The sequence below is a fragment of the Echinops telfairi genome, unplaced genomic scaffold (assembly GCF_000313985.2).
Source record: "Echinops telfairi isolate 266 unplaced genomic scaffold, ASM31398v2 ScPeMD7_11;HRSCAF=52, whole genome shotgun sequence".
Lineage (NCBI taxonomy): Eukaryota > Metazoa > Chordata > Mammalia > Afrosoricida > Tenrecidae > Echinops > Echinops telfairi.
This window is the reverse complement of record NW_022103908.1, coordinates 41,653,497-41,661,806: the sequence shown is the minus strand read 5'-3', so window position 1 is coordinate 41,661,806 and position 8,310 is coordinate 41,653,497. Positions and strand designations below refer to the sequence as shown.

At 45.9% G+C, this 8,310-nt stretch overlaps 1 pseudogene; it reads left to right on the top strand.

The window, feature by feature from the left end:
* Window positions 1-4,558: 4,558 nt before the first annotated feature.
* On the top strand, window positions 4,559-6,505 carry LOC115868477 (annotated as a pseudogene).
* The last annotated feature ends 1,805 nt before the right edge of the window (window positions 6,506-8,310 follow it).

Here is an 8,310-nt window from a genome sequence, read left to right as displayed (position 1 = left end):
TTCATCACTTCTGAATTCCAAACGCCTGTAGGTAACTCCCATTGTCTGCCTCACAGACTCCTCACAGACCATATCCTTTCTCCACGTCTCCAAGTCTGCTGCCTGGCCAGTATTTCTTTTAGAATATGGTGCTTTCACTGGGGCAAAACACGAAGGGGGTGCAACAGAACAGCACGGGGAGCAGAGCAGCGAAGTCCCCAAGGAATCCGGAAAATGGGCTTCTGACTCGGGGGGCAGAGCTTGGCACCTCATCAGATCCGATTAGAAAACATTCGTAGAGGTCAGCAGATAGACCTGGAACTGTTTATAGGTTTGGTTTATGTTTTGTCTTGTATTTTCCTCATGTCTATCTATATATGATAGGCAGGATAAACAATCCCTAGAAGAAAACCAAGGGGCAGACAGTTCCAGGGGGAAATGGGAGAAGAGGGGGTGGGGCAAAGGGAGGGGGAGCCAACAAACTCAGGGAGAAAGGAACTACAAGAGATCTAAAATCAATGGCGAGTAGGGCGTAGAATGCCTGGTGGGGTTCAATCAAGTGCAAAGTAACCCAGAGGAGTTACTGAGAGCCGAATGAAGGTCGCACATGATGTGGGACAGGAGGCAAGTAAGAGGAAATAGAGGAAAGAACAAGGAGGCAAAAAACATTCATAGAGGTATAAACATAGGCATGTACATATGTAAATATATTAATATATAATAATAGGGATATAGGTCTATGCACATATATTTCTAGGTTAAGTAGTAAGGGAGCAAACAGACATTGGACCTCAACTTAAGTCCTCCCTCAAAGCAAGAACTCTTTGTTCTAATAGCCTGGTATTCTGTGGTGCTCACCTTCCCAACACAATCACTGAAGACAAAATGGATGTATAAGCAAATGTGGTGAAGGGAGCTGATGGTGCCCGGCTGTCAAGAGATATAGCATCTGGGGTATTAAAGTCTTGAAGTTAAACAAGTGGCCATCTAGCAGGGAAGCAACAAAGTCCACATGGAAGAAGCAAACCAGCCTGTGTGATCATGAAGTGCTGATGGGATCAGGCATCAGGCCTCAGAAGACCTAAAACAAACAATCATGTAGATGTGAAAGAGAGGGGTCAGAGTGGAGACCCAAAGCCCATCTGAGGACAATTGGACATCCCCTCACAGAAGTGCCACAACGAAGGGACGAGTCAGCCAGGGTGCAGTATAGCACTGACCAAAGACACAACATTCCTCTAGTTCTTTAATGCTTCCTACCCCCCACCCCCACTCCACTATCATGACCCCAGTCCTACATTACAAATCCTGCTAGACCAGTGCATGTACACTGGTTCAGATTAGAGCTCTCGACACACAGAATCCAGGACAGGTAAACCCCTCAGGAACAGTAAGGGGAGTAGCAATATCAAAGTGGGGAGAGATGGAGGAGAAAGGGGGAACCGATCACAGCGATTGACATATAACTGCCTCCAAGGGGGATGAGCAACAGAAACGTGGGTGGAGGGAGACAGCAGACAGTGTTAGATATAAAAATAATAATAATTTATAATTTATCAAAGAGCCAGGAGGAGGGGAAGAAGAGGCGCTGCAACCAAAGGCTCAAGTAGAAAGTGTTCTGAGAATGATGATGGTAACAAATGTACAAATGCACTTGATACACTTGATGTTTGGATTGTTCTAAGATCTGTACAGCCCCCAATAAAATGAATTATTATTATTATTAGAAGGAGAAGAAGAAGAAACAGAGTGCAGTGTTTTCGGAATATGGAGCTCACTGCTCCTGCCAGAATATGTACAACTCAAATACTTCTTCCACCTAGTAGGTCTCTCTTTCTTGACGTCATCAATTTGCCTCACTCCCCACATCTAATTAATTGCATCGTCATGCTTCCCACTCCTAAACAATCCAGTCATCCATGTATCTCCATTCCAGTGCCAACACTCAAGCCCAAGTCACCCTCCTCGCTCATCAGGAGGACCGCAGTGACCGTCTCCCTGCATCTGCTCTCTCGCCTTTAGAAGCAAGAAGTCCAGAGGGGTGTTTCTGAAACGCACCTCAAAACTACCCTCAGGATCAAGCCAATGTCCTGGACATGGTTCGGCTTTCCTGTGACACAGCCCTTGCCGACCTTTCCCCCCTCATCCCATATCACTTTCCCCATCACTCTCAGGGCTTCTGATAGGCCAACCCTCTCTCCACCGCTCCAATATGTCATCGTCCTTCTAGCTCTCCGGCCCATGCATGTGCTGATCCTAGTGTGTGCAGCACGGTCTCTCCCCTTTCTTCGAGCTATACTTTCTTCTCGGTAATCCTACCCACCCGGTCCATTATGTTGCTTTCTCAGGGAGCCTCTCCTCAGCTTCTAGAGTAAATCAGGTCCATCCCTGACATAAAGGACTTCAAAGAGGTCAAGGGAAAATTCACGGCCTTTTAATTCCAGATTTCCATAAACTTCATCAAGTCCTCTCATATATCCACCTAACACCCTATTAATACCTACCAAGAGTAATGGTCCCTTTATTAATACCTACCAAGAGTAAATGGTACAGGAGCCGTGTTTGACCTCCTCCATCTCCACACCAGCCCAAGGCTGACTGCCACGGGCAGAGATCAGACATGTCTCCACCCTCCTATACTGATATCAGCTGTTCCTCCCATGACACTCTACTTCTCTGCTGGGTTTCATCATTTGTTGCGGAAAAAAAAAAAAAAAAAAAAAGATCATATAGAACTCCGCAACAATACTCATAAGCATGAGGGTTTCTTAGAAAAGTTAACAGGTTACCACAAGCCAGGATCATAAAACATTAAGGATACAGTCATTGTCAATAGCAAGACCTCTGCTTAGCCAGCAACCAAGTCTCTCTCCCTGGTCCTCAGCCTCTCCGTCATACATCCCTTGACATCTGCCTCCATGGACCAGGAAGCCTGCCTGCTGCTCGGCTTCACCGTCTCATGGCACTGCTCTCCTGCTTGGTCTCCTGGTCTCCTTGCCTCAGCCTCTGGTCTCAGTGTGGCAGGCATTTCGAATGTCCTCTGCTAGTGACTCTACCCCTTGATGATCCCAAGACCTCTCTCTCTGCTTCTGAGCTGACTCTCTTCTACACAGAGGCATGGCAACCAAAATTGACCAGTGCCCTCTCTTAGTATTTTAGACACCCTATTTGCGTAGTCACGCCCAATCATTCGGTGGGAGTTCAGAGACATGGATAGAAAAGCCATGTTGAGAACTTTCACTTCACACACACCATCACTGTGATAATATGTATAAGGCGTGGTTTTCCTGCTAGCATAAAAGTGTCGTGAAGTTAAGAACCACATTGTCGTAATAACCATCAGTTCTCAGCTCAAAAAAGGCTCAGCTTCTATGAATGAATGAACGAACTGGTGAATAAATAGATCAAGCTTAATAACGATTCCGTCTAGTCTAGTCCATCCATCATGATAAATGGATAAAACCCTAAAGTTGTCAAGGGTCCATTTTACTTAGACCCACAATCAATGCTCATGGAAGCAGCAGCCAAGAACTCACTTGATGCGCTGGAATAGGCAAATCTTCTGCACAAGACCTCCTTAAAGGGTTCAAGAGTGAGATGTCACGCTGAGGAATAACCAATGCTTCCTCCAAGCCACGGGGTTTCCAACCACCTCATACACACGCGAACTCTCGACATGAAATGAGGAAGACCACAGAGTCGATACCTTTCAAGTGTGGTGCTGGCCAAGACGATTGAGAGCACCTCGGGCTGCCAGAACAACCCAGTCTGTCTTGGAGATGTACAGTCAGAGTGCTCTTTAGAAGTGGGGTTGGCTCTGCTTTGTCTCCTGTGCATTGGACATGTAATCAGGAGAGGCCAATCCCTAGGAAAAGACATTGTGCTTGGTCAAGTCAACGGGCAGTGCAAACCAGGAAGAGTGTCAACAAGATGGATTGACACAGTGGCTGAAACAATGGGTTCAAATATAACAATGGTGAGGATGGCGCGGGACTCTGAAGTGTTTTCTTCTGCTTTCTACAGAGTTGCTACGGGTCAAAGCCAACTCACTGCACCGAACAACAAGGACGCTATCCACAGAGGGAAGCCAGGCTGTCTTACTTCTTTTGACTGCAACTTGTTTTTTGCTTAGCCACATTTGACAATCCCTACAGTAAACCTATACTTTCCGTCCTTTACCACGTAGAAGCCTAGACTAGCGGAGTGACTAACAGGTCTAAAGTCCGTGGATAAGAATAGGGAGTAAATCCCCACAGGAGGGATAGTGCGAGCAAACGTATACCAAAACCAAATCAAACCCGCTGCCGTGGAGTCAGTTACAGTCCATGGGATTTAACACCCTGCTGAGAATTTACAAGAAGCAACTAGCCTCATCTTTTTCCCAAGGAGTGGCTAGGGGGATAGAACCGCTGACCTTGTTGTTAGCAGACCAACACTTAACCAGATTACCACCAACGCTCCTTGAGTAAAGGTTTAGAAATGAGAAAATGTCAGATATTGGAGGAAAAGGCAAAGGAAACTAACACTGTTACAACCAGGGCTTGGAACTGGTTCATTCCATTTCAAACTCCTACTGAGAATGTGCTTTGCTACCCCAGAGCGACGGAATCCGACTCCTCATTTTGACAGGATTCCCAGGTAAGTCTTACAAATCCCCTTGTGAGTCTTAGGCCTACACCTACCTATCGGGCTTGCTGAAATGTAGATTCCAATTCGGTGTATCCGGGATAAAAATGCAAATTCTCTGCAAGCGGGTGGGGGGAGGGGGGTGGCGGTCCTCAAACCAGAATGAACGGCTCAAAGTAAAACTACAACACAATCTCATTTAATCCTTCCCCAAACCCTATGAGGTCAGAATTATTGTCATATTCTTGCAATGAGGCAACCAAAATTCTGAAAGTGTAGACTTGCCCAAAGCCACAAAGTAGGAAACGCAGGCATGAAATGTCATGCCTTATGCCTTACTCACCCAGTTTCCTCACCCTGGAATTCCATTCTGCACTATCCAGAAAAAGGTTTCTTAACTTTTTATTGTGAACGGAGTGAAGGTTAGCAGAGCAAATCAATTTTCCCCTCAGCAATTCATACATGTTTTGTTTCACATCATTGCTGGCCTCCCATCGGGTCACAGTGATGATCCCTCTCTTCCCTGGGTTTGCAGTCCCCATTTCTCCTTCTTTCCTAACCCCTCTGAACTTGGTTCTTGGGTAAATGCGGTCCTTTGGATCTCAAGTAGTTGATGATTCTAGTGTGTTTATACCTCCCCAGGGTATCCCCTTACAGACCTATCTATTATTTGGCTAAGAAAGCGTGGTGGCATAGTGGTTTACGAATCGGGATGCTCATTGCAGGGCCAGCGATTCAAATCTGCCAGCTACTCTGTGCTGGAAACGTGAGACTTTCTGGCCCCTAAAGATTGCACTTCTCAGAAATCCAAAGGGGCAGTTCCACGCTGCCCTACAGTAGGGTCACTAGGAGTCCAAATCCACTCAACGACAATGAGTTTGGTTTGATTTTTATTGTTTGGCTAAATACTGGACCATGGGCATAAGTTCATCTCCAGCCTTCAGGGTGACTAAAGGCCACCGTCTCGGTGGTCAGCTATTTAAATTTAACTCTTCAAGACATCACTCAAATGCATCTTCCCAGAGGGTTTCGCTAAAGCGCTGGGTGCGCTGCAGTCCCCCGTTACCCATTCTCTGTGTCTGCCCCCAGCATAGCCTTTTTCTCTCTTTTTAAAATAATATATTTCATTGAACCTAATGGATTCAAAATATAAGGAACCCACCGCCCACAACCCCTGAGGCTGCTGCCTCCATATCCTTCAGGAATGATTTTTTTCCTGTCTCCCTCTCCTCCTCCTCCCCCTGTCCCGCCTTCCCCCCCCCCCTCCAAGCAAGGGAGCCAGGCAGTCAGCTGCTCACCAAGATGACCAGTGATAGGCAGTAGCCAAGTGAATGAGTCACAGCTGGACAGTGAAGTGCAGGTGCAGACCAGGGAGAACCAGCCACTCCAGAATCTGAAGAGCAAGAGAGATTGCTCTGCCACCCAGCAGAAGAATAGCAGCAAATTCCCCAGCAAAGCCACTGCTAAGCTACCCACTAGTGCTGAAAGAATTCAGAAGGAGCTGGCTGAAGTAACTTTGGTCGTCCTTCTAACTGCAGTGCTGGGTCTGCAGGAGAAAAACGCCTGTGAATGGAGATGAACTATACCCGGTGCACCAGGTGCTCTATGTGAAGGTGGGGTGTTTTTTCTGGATATCCGTGTTTAAGCCACAAAGGTTACTTTCCACACCAGAATCTGCAACATCAAACATCAAAGCATCATCTGTTGGGCCATTCTGAAAGAAAACCATCCTGAAAGTCCTGCTTTGACTGTTTCAAAGGCCTTGCTATCTATTGGTTTCCTTTTGACACACTGGAACCCTTTGGGTCCTCTAGTTGGAAGCATAGTCACTCCATGTTTGATCAACAGAGCAGAAAGTGACAGGAGACCAAGAGTGTGGACCAAGAGATGCACCACATAATTCGCATACTTTGTACGCAGTATGAAGGAGCAGAGGCATTTTCTCATTGTACTGCAAATGTTTGTCACCTGCACAATACAGACTTCTCTGTATATGTTGTACCGACTCTTGACTTGGCTTTTACCCTTTGGAGACTGGGAGACTCCCATAAAACAGTAAACGCTATCAAGGGTAGGACCCTGTAACTGTAGATTAGCTGTGTTTAAAACACCTACCTGCAAGTCTTGCTTCCTGGAGATATCAAAAGGTATTTTGTGATATACTAAAGATATTTGGCTGAGGATCATCTAACAACAGTTGCTGCAGTTCACTGACAGGACACTGCCAGAAGTTCAGGCCGGACTCAGAAGAGGATGGGGATCAAGAGACGTTATAGCTGAAGTCAGATGGACCTTGGTTGAAAGGAGAAAGATGCTTACTTGTGCTTTATTGTCTATGGGAAGGCATTTGACTGTGTGGATGATAACAAACTATGGACAGCCTTGAGAAGAATGGGAATCCCAGAACACTTCATTGTGCTCTTGGGGAATCTATACATGGATCAAGAAGCAGTTGTGTGAACAGAACAAGGAATCCCGCATGGTTTAAAACTGGGAATGCTGTGCGACACGGTTACATTCTCTCACCATATCTATCCAAATCTCTATGCTGAGCAAATAAGCAGAGAGGCTGTATTATATGAAGAAGAATGTGGCGTCGGGAGAGGACATTCTGTTTGATAAGATTAGGGGGCAGCAAAAAAGAGGAAGCCCTTCAACAAGATGACGGATGCAGTGATAGCATCTATGGGCTCAAACCTAAGAACAATTCTGAGGATGGCCCAGGACTGGGGGGTGTTTCCGTATGCTGTCCATAGGGTAGCTATGGGTCAGAACGGACTTGGCAGCACGTGACAGCAAGGATACTGTGGTCTTGACATCTACCAAATATTATAGAGCATTAAGCAGCTGTAGATGACTAGGAATTATGTCATCTGTATCCAACTCAGATCTATTTCTGAGGGTGTGGTACATGCTGTTGTGAAAATGTGCTACCTTTTACTTTAGTCAATACATGGATCAAGAGGCAGCTGTGGGAACAGAACAAAGGAAGACCGTATGGAATAGGAGGATTTCCTTTTGCCCTTTGTCGCTCAGAGAGCACTTGGTGTATCATCTCAAACACAATAACCACGGTCCTAAAAATTATACATATGTGCATACACACACACAGACATGGAACCCTAATGGCACAATGGTTAAGCATTCACTACTGATCAGAAGGTCAGCAGTTCAGTTCAAACCCACCATCTGCTCCAAAGACGACAAGAGTGAGCTAGCAGTCTCCTCCCATAAAGAAGACAACATAGGACGCCCTCCGAGGCCATTCGACTCTGATGTCCAGGATTGCTATGAGTTGAAATCAACTTGGGGGCACACAGCAATAACAACATCCAAACTATTTTTATTCCAACATCTAACCAACATATAAAAATTATGAATGAGAACGTTTACTCTTTTGTATTAGGTTGGGGGGGTTAGATTTAGTGTAGGGTGATAGAAGGAACTACAGGACAAGAGATCAAGTAAACCTAGCCTCACTTTGGAATTCCGCCCACTCTTAGCATTGCTTTTATTCTGCTTGATTAGCGTTATATCTTCACATGTCTCACCCACAAGTTTCCTTTTAGTAGAGAGCCAGTGGAGTTCTTCGCCATCTTTTCACTATGGCATTTAGTACAGAGCCTCCCACCCCAAAGAACTGTGAAGCAGATTTCTCAGCCAACTACTCCCGGGCAGGTTCACACCCAACAAACCTTTGCACTA